The sequence below is a fragment of the Rhinatrema bivittatum genome, chromosome 1, assembly GCF_901001135.1.
Source record: "Rhinatrema bivittatum chromosome 1, aRhiBiv1.1, whole genome shotgun sequence".
Taxonomy (NCBI): Eukaryota; Metazoa; Chordata; class Amphibia; order Gymnophiona; family Rhinatrematidae; genus Rhinatrema; species Rhinatrema bivittatum.
In genome coordinates, this window is record NC_042615.1 from 127,339,914 (window position 1) to 127,352,089 (window position 12,176).

At 46.7% G+C, this 12,176-nt stretch overlaps 1 long non-coding RNA gene across 1 annotated transcript in view; it reads right to left on the reverse strand.

Annotated features, from left to right (window-relative positions):
- Positions 1 to 1,339: 1,339 nt before the first annotated feature.
- LOC115083295 overlaps positions 1,340 to 12,176 on the reverse strand; it is a 33,586-nt gene continuing 22,749 nt past the window's right edge. Inside the window, exon 3 of the long non-coding RNA XR_003854332.1 lies at positions 1,340 to 2,351. This is a non-coding gene — a long non-coding RNA (uncharacterized LOC115083295). The remainder of the gene's footprint in view (positions 2,352 to 12,176) is intronic.

The window sequence follows — 12,176 nt, forward strand, 5'->3', positions numbered from 1 at the left end:
TATGTGTTACTCAAATATGTTTTATGTATTAAGTTGTTTAAACTGTAAACCGGAGTGAAGGCTGCCTGCTATACTTCAGTATAAAAAAGAATCTAAATAAATAAAATAAAATAAATGGTGGTTCGAGCAGCAGGCTATGACCCAGAAAAACCAGCATTCAAATCCTCTTGTCACTCCTTGTGACCTTGGGCAAGTCACTTTACCCTCCATTGCCTCAGGTACAAAGTTAGATTGTAAGCCCTGTGAGGATAGGGAAATACCTATAGTACCTAAATGTAATCCACTTTGAAATGCCAAAAAGCAGAATATAAAAATCTAAATAAATAAAATAAATGTACTTTCCCAAAGATAGCACATTTCAATATTTTTTCTACCTTTGTTGTCTGATCTTATTTTTCAAATAAGTTAGTCAAACTTCTTCCCTTACTGGCTTTTCCTAATTCCTTTTTCAAGGTCTTTTATTCTTTCTGTTTCTTCTGTCTTCTTTCCTTCCTCCCTCATACAGGCTTCCACTCCCACACACACTCTCTTATCTAAGCTCCCACTCTCACATGTAGGCTCTCACATGCAAGTTCCCACTCCCCTACACACACAGGCTCTCACTCTTACATGCTCTCTCTCTCTCATATACAGGCTCCCACTCCTACACACTTGCTTTCTCTCACATTCACAGGATCTCACACCCATATGCTCTCTCTCTCTCTCTCTCTGACACCCACATAGGTTTTCCACACTAACATGCTATGTCTCTTTCTCTCTCTTTCACACACAAACGGGCTCTCCATTCCACATGCTCTTTCTCTCTCAAAAACACATACAGGCTCACATCCACATGCTCTCTCTCAAAAACACATCCAGGCTCATTCCCACATGTTCTCTCTCTCACAGACATACTCACACACACAGGCTTCTCATTCCCATGCTCTCTCTCTCACACATACACACACAGGCTTCTCACTTCCATGCTCTCTCTCACACATACACACACAGGTTTCTCACTTCCATGCTCTCTCTCACACATACACACACAGGTTTCTCACTCCCATGTTCTCTTTCACACGTACACACACAGGCTTCTGACACCCAAGCTTTCTCTCACACATACACACACAGGTTTCTCATTCCCATGTTCTCTTTCACACGTACACACACAGGCTTCTGACACCCAAACTTTCTCACACATACACACACAGGCTTCCCACATGTTCTCTCTCTCAAAAACACATCCAGGTTTATTCCCACATGTTCTCTCTCTCACACACATACACACACAGGCTTCTCACTCCCATGCTCTCTCTCACACATATACATACAGGCTTCTCACTCCCATGCTCTCTTTCACACATATACCTACTTCTCACTCTCATGCTCTCACTCAGACATACACAGGTTTCTCATTCTCATGCCTCACTCACAAACACACACAGACATTCCCTCCCACACACTCTATCAGGGCTCTTCCTCTCTTCTAGGCCTTCTTGCTCTGACGAGCCTCCTCTTCTCAGGCCATGCAGGATGAGCTCTGTGATGACCCTGTGTTGGGCCCCTTCTTATCAGGCTGCGTGGAATGAGCTCCATGACACCCTGGTTGGACCTCTTCTTCTCAGGTTGCGTGGGCTGAGCTCCGTGATGACCCTGCATCTGGCCTCTTCTTTTCAGGATGCACAGGATGAGCTCTGCCTGTGTTGGACCTCTTCTTCCATGATGGCCCTCTTACGGGCCTCCTCTTCTTGGGTCGCTTGGGATGAGTGCAGTGACAGTCCTGCAACGGACCTCCTCTTCTCGAGCCACTCGGGATGAGCTCCACGATGGCCCTGCTACAGATCTCCTCTTCTCAATACGGGGCAACACTGATTAGGTGGGCCTAAGCACAATATGGGTGGCCCATGGCCCACACAAGCCTACCTGTAGCTATGCCACTGCTTCTCAGCCTTCCTTGCCTCATATCCCTACCTCTTCTTGAACTTCTAAATCTGACTCTTGCCTGGACTCTGACCACTCTTGTCTGTCACCTGCCTCTGATCCTTGCTTGGACATTGACCATTCTAGCTTGCTGCCTGGCTCTGACCCTTGTCCGAACACTAACTATTTGTGTTTGCCACATGTCTTTGACCCTGGTCTGACCCTGCATTAATTCCTACACTATAATCCAGAGACTCTCGCCTAAGACCTGCAGGCCCCCGGAACGCAAGGGGAAACGATTTGGTATAGGTGAAGCTCCTAGTCAGTCTCTTCTCAGTGTAGCTCCGTCAGTTGTCAGTGAGAGCCTACGAGGCCTTTGCGTAGCTTGAGTCAATCTCGTCACAGCAGCAAGAGTCCACAGATCTTACATTCATGGCTGGACAGGAACACTGGAATCAGAAACAAGAACAAGCTCAAAATTGAGAATAAGGCTCAAAACTGAGAATAAGGCTCAAAACTGAGAATTAGACATTATGGGCCTGATTTTCAAAAACATTTACATGCTTAAAAATTCAGGTACAAACTTAGATTGTAAGCCCTCTGGGTATACAGTACCTGAATATAATCCGCTTTGAAGCACTGAAAAAGTGTGAAAAGCGGAATATAAATAAATAAATTTTAAAAATGGGTTTTGCACTTGTAAGTGGCTTTTGAAAATTGCTACAATACACTTGTAAATCCTTTTGAAAATTACCTCCTAATGACACCACAGGGAAGCCAGCTTGAGGTGGAAATTAAATACTCAGCCCATCAAGGGCTGGACCTCCTGGCCCAATCAGAACACCTTTGACACAGCTAGTAGAAAACCAGCAATGCCAGACAAGAGCTAAACCAGACAGCCCCAAGATCCCATAACGCCACTTACAGAATGGTGATGAATACACCATAGGTTCCTGATACTCACTAGCAGAAGCTTCTCTTCAGCTGCTGATTAATAGGGATGTGAATCGTTTTTTGACGATTTAAAATATCGTCCGATATATTTTAAATCGTCAAAAATCGTTAGAGGCGCAATACAATAGGAATTCCCCCAATTTATCGTCAAAAATCGTAAATCAGGGGAAGGGGGAGGGCGGGAAAACCGGCACACTAAAACAACCCTAAAACCCACCCCGACCCTTTAAAATAAATCCCCCACCCTCCCGAACCCCCCCAAAATGTTTTAAATTACCTGGGGTCCAGTGGGGGGTCCCGATGTGATCTTCCACTCTCGGGCCACAGCTGCGTTAATAGAAATGGCGCCGGCACTACCTTTGCCCTGTCATATGACAGGGCAAAAGTAGCGCCGGCGCCATTTTGGTTCCTGTCTCCCGATGTCACGAGTGCAGGAGATCGCTCCCGGACCCCCGCTGGACCCCCAGGGACTTTTGGCCAGCTTGGGGGGGCCTCCTGACCCCCACAAGACTTGCCAAAAGTCCAGCGGGGGTCCGGGAGCGACCTCCTGCCGTATTGCAAAATGGCGCCGGCCGTATAGCCATAGGGTCGGCGCCATTTTGCAATACGGCAATACGGCCGGCGCCATTTTGCAATACGGCAATACGGCAGGAGGTCGCTCCCGGACCCCCGCTGGACTTTTGGCAAGTCTTGTGGGGGTCAGGAGGCCCCCCCAAGCTGGCCAAAAGTCCCTGGGGGTCCAGCGAGGGTCCGGGAGCGATCTCCTGCGCTCGTGACGTCGGGGGACAGGAACCAAAATGGCGCCGGCGCTACCTTTGCCCTGTCATATGACAGGGCAAAGGTAGCGCCGGCGCCATTTCTATTAACGCAGCCGTGGCCCGAGAGTGGAAGATCACACCGGGACCCCCCCCCACTGGACCCCAGGTAATTTAAAACATTTTGGGGGGGTTCGGGAGGGTGGGGGATTTATTTTAAAGGGTCGGGTGGGTTTTAGGGTTGTTTTAGTGTGCCGGTTTTCCCGCCCTCCCCCGATTTAGGATTTAAACGATTAAAAAAAAAAAACAAAACCGCAACGATCAGATTCCCTCCCCCCCCCAGCCAAAATTGATCGTTAAGACGATCAATCACACGATTCACATCTCTACTGATTAACAAGCCCACACCCCATCCAGCCACCCAGATTAGTTTCTATTGAGAAATTACTACTTACCTGATAATTTCTTTTCTTTAGAACAGACAGAGACATCCAGAACCAGTGGGTTATGCATCTCTACCAGCAGATGGAATTAGAGCAAAGCTGACATCATAGTATATACACCCCTGCAGTGGCATCAGCCTGCCAGTATTCTCTACAAACGCCAACTGTGGTCAAACTAACAAAAACTCGATTAACAACAGATAACCATTCCAGTACTCAGCCAACAGGAAACATTGAGCTCAAAGAATGTATTAACACTAGTCTAGGGAGTAAATTAACACTTACCAGTACACCAGGAACACATAACCACACAGAAGGACCATAGCACAATTATTCGGCAGCGAAGGGCAGGAAACTGGCTTCATCTGTTCGTTCTAAAGAAAAGGAAATTATCAGGTAAGTAGTAATTTCTCATTTCTTAGCATCCAAACAGATGAATCTAGAACCAGAGCTACTCCCGAATAGAGCAGAAGGCTGCCCATGGGCCAGTCAAAACTGCACATGGAAAGGCTGCATCCTCCTGGGCCTTCACATCCAATGATACTTGGAAAACGTGTGTAAGGAGGATCACATAGCAGCTCTGCAAATGTCAACGGGAGACAACAATCTAACTTCCACCCATGACACTGCCTGAGCCCTAGTGGAATGAGCCTTAACCTGACTAGGCAACAGCTTTTCAGCATCCACATGCGCAGCTGTGACTACCTCCTTAATCCAGCGAGCTATTGTAGCCCACGAAACCAGCTTGCCCTGTTTACCTCCACCATGGAGGACAAACAGGCAATCTGTCTTTCTGAGAGGTCTAGAAACCTCTAGATATGTCTCAATGTGTCTCTTAACATCTAAGGGTCGCAACAGTCGATATTCCTCCGCATCTCTCTCCCTATCCAGAGATAGCAGAGAAATGGACTGTTTCAAGTAAAAATCCAAGAACATTTTTGGCAAAAAGTAAGGAACAATATGCAGCTGTATCGCCCTGGAGTCACTCGAAGGAATGGCTCCCAGCAAGATAAGGCTTGCAGCTCGGATATTCTATGCACAGAACAAATCACCACAAGAAACACCATTTTCAAGATCAGTAACTGCAAGGAAAAGTTACGCATCGGTCGAAATGTAGGGCCCACTAAGAAATCCAAAACCAGATTAAGACTCCTCAAGGGCACTGGTAACCACAAAGGAGGACAAACATGTTTCACTCCTTTCAAGAAACGGGCCACATCTTGATGAGCCAACAAGGGGCCACCATTTACCTGACCCCTGAAACCGGCAAGAGCCGCTACCTGTACCTTCAAGGAATTAAGGGCCAACCCTTTATTCAATCCATCCTGCAAAAATTCCAAAATGAGCGGGATTTTAACTGAGGAAGAACCCCTCGATCTTCACACCAAGCTTCAAATATTTGCCAGGTCCACATGTATGCTAAGGAACTGGAGAACGTTTTCACTCGTAGCAAGGAGGCAATCAGTGCAGTAGAATATCCATACATTATCCAGACCGCTCAACCCTGCAACCTGTCATCGAACTGCAAGCATGCCAACCGGACTGCCTGGGCTTCCAGCCGATTGATATTCAAGAGAAACTCTTCTGCACTCCAGCACCCTTGTGCTGTCACTTTCTGACAGTGAGCTCCCCAACCCTGGAGACTCGCATCTGTCATGAGTAATAGCCAGTCCGGTGATTTTAGGGAAACTCCCTTTTTTAGAATATCTGCTTTTAACCACCATTGCAGTTTTGAGTAGACCTCCATCGGTAGGTGGAGCCAAATCGAATAGCCCTGAAACTATGGGCTCCAAGACAGCAGGGAGCACTGAAGAGGTCGCATATGACCCTTGCTCATGGCACCACTTCCAGGGTTGCTGCCATCAATCTGAGCACTTGTAGGTAGGACCACACTGTTGGGCATATTGTGTTTGTCAACAGATGCACCTGTGCCAACAACTTCCGAATACAACCATCCATCAGGAAAACCCTGCCCTGCTTCATGTCGAACCGAACACTGAGATACTCTAGAGACTGAGATGGCTGAAGACTGCTCTTGGCCAGTTTCACCACTGTATACAAGATTCACGAAGGTGACCTGGTTTACCGTAAACATCACCACCCAACCAGCTCCTGCAGCAAGGAGATCACCTTGTGCAACACCAGAAGGCTTTCTTTCAAAGACTTGGCCTGAATCAGCCAGTTGTCCAAGTATGGGTGTACCAGAATCCCATCCTTTCTCAACTCTTCTGCCATCACCACCATAACCTTGGAAAAAGTTCTGGGTGAGGTGGCCAGACCAAAAGGCAGTGCTCAAAACTAATAACAACGTCCCAAAACCGCGAATCGCAGAAAACATTGGTGCTCTAGCCAGGTACACCTCAGATAGATTCAAGGAGGTCAAAAACTCCCCCGACTGCACGGTCATTATCACTGAGCTCAAGGTTTCCATGCAAAAATGAATCACCCGCAAATGACAGTTGACCACATTGAGATCCAGGATGGGATGAAAAAAGCCATCCTTCAAGGGAACAATGAAATAAATGGACTATTGTCCTGTATTTTCTTGATATGTGGGCACTGGAACCACAGCCTTTAGACTGAGGATCCTTAACAATGTACATTCCACTGCCTGCCTCTTCTGTGCGGAGTGGCAAGGAGACTCCAAGAACACTGCGAAACTCAAGCGCATATCCATCTTGTTTCACCTCCAAGACTCACTGCTCTGATGTGATTTTGACCCACCTCTCATTAAAAGAGAGGGGGTGGGTTGGCACACTTTCATTGAGAGACTCGGGGGACTCTACTACCTGAGCCTGCACCCTGCTGGACTATCTGGGACAAATGGACCGAGACCTACCGAAAGGTCGAGTCCTCTGAAAGGCCGCTCCTCTGTAAGGTTGAAAATGCTTGGATCCCCTAGCATGACACCTCATGCTAAAGGAGTGAGACGTCTGCTTCTTATCCTCCAGCAACTGAGGAAGTGGGAACTCGCCCCACTTATTGGCCATTTTCTCCAACTCACTCCCAAACAAGAACAAGCCTTTAAAAGGCAACTATGTAAGGTTAGCCTTGGAGGTCGCATCAACCAATCAATTTCTCAGCTATACCTGTTACCTGGTCACTATTACCGAAGCCACCCCTCTGGCTGAGGTGTGGACAAAATCAAGCCCGCATCTTCCAAACAGTTGGTTTCTGGCTCCAATACTGCCCTAGAATTCACAACAGAATCATCAACCTCCTGAGCGAGAAGTAAACAGGAGCAAGCCACCAGGGAACAACAAAAAGCTATCTGCAATGTCATTGCTACTGCTTCAAATGCTTGCTTATGGATGGCCTCAGTCCTTCTGTCATGTGAATCCTTCAAGGCCACTCCTCCCTCCACAGGGATAGCCGTCCACTTGGAGATGGCACACACAAGCATGTCCACTTTTAGAAAATGCAACTGCTCTCTCGCCACTGGATCCAGGGGCTACAGACCTTCCAAGGCTCATCCCCCTTTGAAATTAGCCTCCGAATCACCCTACTCAAGATCAATTAATTCTTGAATGGCCTGCATAACAGGGAAAAGACAAGAGGCTTTACACAAAGAAATCAAAATAGAATTTTTCTTTGGACTCAGACATGGATTCAGCTCCAGGGAGTCCCAGCATCTTTAATGTCTGGGAAATCAGAGCCGGTAACTCATCTCTATGCAAGAACCACAACATAGACCTGTACGTTTCCAATCCCAGAGGAATTTCCCCATCCTCCAGCTAGTAAGGATCAGCTTCATCATCTGTGCCATCCGGGTCCCTATCGGGAAGAGCAGATGCTGATCTAGGGGAACTTTGATGCTGAACCACAGCACCAAGCATGCGGGAGGTCACCACTTGCGACTTTGACCTGGCAAGATTGGTCAGGGTCTAGGACTGTGCCTGAAGAAAGGATTGCAATCCTTGAAAACAAATTCCACCCAAGAAAAGGCAGAAAGATCCATGCCAAAACCAGAAGGCACCTGACCTGTGCCCACTGAACTACCTTCCCCCGCTGATGAACCAGTTAAGGTAACTCCAAGGTCAGATGTCCCTTCTGACACAGCTTTATCCAGGCCCTGATTAGGCTGGGAAGAACCGGGCTTAGTAAAATCAGATAAAGGCAATTATCCCTGAGCCTCCAAGCAGCACTGGCACAAGTTAGAGGGAAGACCAGGCTGAGATGGCCGAATAATGACAAGCAGCACAAATGGTAAGGCACTTAGGTTTCCTAGCTATAGGTGCCATCGGTATGTCAGTACACTTAACAGGCAACTGACAGATGTGCATCCAGCTGAACTTGTGCTGTAAAAATTAGGCATCCAATTTTTCAGCACAAATGTGGCCCAGATTGTGCATACAGGAAAACACACACCTAAATTAGATGCCGCTACTAACTGGATGCTCAAGCGGGCATCCAACTAAGCATCCAAAAATTGGGTGCACAACTGGACGTACAGCCGGATGTACTCACATGAACCAATAGTTCTGAAGAGGGCAGTCTTGACACGCAGGAAAACACTTGAAAACACTGGCACAGCCTATCATGTGATGCATAGAGAAAGGCCTAAGAGCAGGGCCTAGTCCAAAAGGGCTGCTCAACCCGCCAGGCTGCCCATGTCCCTTAAGTTCTTCCGGAGGTGGGAACGAACGTCAGATCGGCACCCAAGCACGAAGACTGGAGGAAGAAGGAAGCCCTACAAAAACCCTCTTTCTCTGTTTTTTTTTGGTTTTTTTTAAAGCTTTACCTGACCTCAGCCTGTCCCAGCTGAGTACAGAGTCGGTCTCTGGCTGCGGGGGGAGAGGGCGCATACCTTTACCACTGTATTCGGCTTCCTGCACCCACTGCCTTTCAGCTGTTTCAACAACTAAGTCCACTCCAGCTGAAAAACCAGCTACTGGACCAAGGCACTCATCTGAGGGACCAAGGAAATCACCTCAGCAATTCTCGATTGGCGGAAGGACCATTTGGTATCACCGCAGGAGAGCAGGCAAATTAAATTTCCTTCTTTCTCCTTCTAAAAGCAATCCCCAGTAGGAAGATGCTCATCCACTATTTGCTGGAGATGGAGAATACTGGCGGGCTGATGTCACCGCAGAGGTATATATACTGTGATATCAGCTTTGCTCCGACTCCATCTGCTGGTAGAGGTGCATAACCCACTGGTTCTGAATTCATCTGTCTAGATGCTAAGAAACTCTCTTATTTTCTGTACAGTAATTGGGCTTAGTTTGTAGTTTTAGTAGGGATGGAAAAATGGGGTTCTTGCAGTGAGAAACATACAACTTGATGTGATGTGTACAGTAAACTTGGGATTGATGGGAGTAATTACCTTTGTAAGGTCAGTGACTTATTCCTTGCCTAATATTTTAATGTTTAATCTTTCTATTGAATCTCACAAATGTCTGGCATACAAGTGACACTGTTGCATACCAAATCAAATAAAAGTTTGTTAAACATTTATTTTTACATATAATAACCCCATCCTTAACAGAATTCCTAAAATACTAACCATTCAAAAGATCTCTTATCAAACTACCTTCTCCTGCCCATTCCATTCCCCCTCCCCCCCAACGGATGTCACCCAATCATATCAAATTCAGATAGGATTAAATGACATCCAGAAAAATGTGGATATTAAACATCATTACAGCAGTCATTTGAGTTCCCCCATCCTCCTTAGTTATGGGGTAACAGCTATTAATAGTAGGCATCAAAGATAACTGATAACTGTACTTCTAGTCCTAGGACATAGTGATTGGAAATATTTATCCCATATATCAATGCATCTTTTTTTTTGTCTTTTAAAAGATTGTACTGTTTCTAAGTTTCCATCTGCTTTAAAGAATGAAATAAGTTCCTCCAAAACCAATATAAAGGAGTAGCAACAAGCCAGACCAAGAGAATAGCTCTCTTCCCCAACAAACAGGCTTTCCTGATTATCAAAATTTTCTCTTCCTATAATCTGAAATGTAACTTAGTCAAACAGAACCCTAGGAGCGGTAAATACAATGCGTTGCTGTTGCATTTCCCGGCCGCGTTGGTGTCGCGACCGGACCTGCTCACCTGGCACGACCGTCCACCAGCTCCTCGCTCAGTCCCTGCGCTGCTCGGCCGCAGCCTCCAAGAGCATCCCCAGGCCCATCGGGGCCTTCTCCCTCGCAGCGCTCCTCACGCCAGGGCTCAGCATCCTCCTCAGCGTCGGCCCCACCCCCTAGCGCATGCGCGCGGAGCTCTTCTAACTTTAAAGGGCCAAGCGCGAGAAACTCACGGGCGGCGCCCGATTCTGACGTCACCTGAGCCCAATATATATAGAAGGGCTCAGCCCCTTGCCCAGTGCCTTGGCAATCGGGTCGTGCACTCCGGTGTTCTCTAGTTTGCCTGTTCCAGTCTCCTCTTCCAGCATCTCCTGTTCCAGCGCTTCTCCTGGTAGTACCCTTCGGACTGATCGCATGGTACTGACCTTTGCTTGCTCCTGACCACGTCTGTCTGCCGCCTGGAACCGACCTCTGCCTGTACACTGACCACTCCTGATCGCTGCCTGGAACCGACCTCTGCCTGTACACTGACCACTCCTGACTGCTGCCTGGAACTTGACCTTTGCCTGATCTGACTACAGGTACTGACCCCTGCTTTGGCTGACCATTCTGAACTGATACTCTGGCCTTGATCCTCGCTATCCACTCGGACACTCTATTCTGGCCTCCTGCGACCTCTGGACATTCTTGCTTGGACATCGGCTGCGCACCCTTGTTCGTGGTGGGCACGCCCCTGTGCTTTCTCTCTAGGAGACCCTGCAAGGCCCACCTAAGTCCAGGCCGCCCGGGTACCCAAGGGCTCAATCTGCAGAAACCCCAGGTTGCGGAAACCCCGGGTTGCTATTGGCGAAGCACAAGGGGTCTGTCTCCTCTTGTGCTCCGCCTCCTGGTGACAGGTGCTCTCTGGGTCCAACCAGAGGGCCGTACCAATCCTGCACCAGGCCAAGGGTCCACCTCCAGCACAACAGTTGCTCTAGCAAATGAACTAAATATTTTTGCATCTTGCCCCCAAAACTCTGGATAGTAGGACAGATCCTTGACACTTAGGGCATAAATTCGCATTCACAAGGCTTATCCTAAATCCCTGAACAGGAGCCATAAAAGCCTTTTTAAATAAATTTATATTGCATTTCCCAAAGAGATGCATCACTTATCTCCAGGATCCACCAAATTTCAATTATGCAATACCAAATGGAAACTTCTCCTGCCACTTAAACATCAATTCTCATATCTGTTGGAGCTAACTTCAAAAGGGCTTTATGAAGACCAGAAACACTCATCTCGTTCCTTCATTTGGAAGAAAGATTCAAGTTTAATCCTGAACTGTGTCAAGTTACTTTTATTAAGTGTGCATATAATGCTTCAGTTGCAGGTAAGTAAACTAATGTCTATCATCAAAGCCAAATTGTAAGTGCATTTTACACACATAATTGGCATTTTATAATTGCTGCAATATTATGTTACATTTTCATGTGTAACACCTTTTAAAATTACCTCCTTAGACTGTAATCCCCAGGGTAAAATAGATGAATAGATAAAAACAAAAATTGTCCAGAACTATTGCCCCGTTTCTCAAAAAGAGAACACTATGCTTTCAGATTATTAATCAGTAATGGATTTGCCTTAAGATGGCCTGGAAGGGAAGAAGGATCGGTATGCAAAATTAAACGAAGTTGAAAAGATGATACCATATGCTTTCCAAGTGCAGGTGGAGTATAATAGGTGGTATCAAATAACCAATCCTTTACATACCTTAACATGCATATAGTAGTATAATTTTCGAAGTTAGGTGCTCCCGGGGCTCCACCGTCTGCTGGACATGTATTTTAGACTTCTTCTCCCGCCAAAGAAAACAGGAGAACATAGCATATGCTTTGTAACCATATTGGGAGAATTTGCCAAACATATAGCCACTGAGGCCAAAGAACCAATTTGAACAAATTGATTCTTCCTGACTGAGGAAGAAAATTCCACCATAGGAATTTGTTTTTCATATATGAAAGAAGAGGCAAAACATTCAGGTCATATAATTTACTAAGATTCCCAGGTATTACAATGCCAAATATTTAAAGGACCATCTAAGTGGGAAC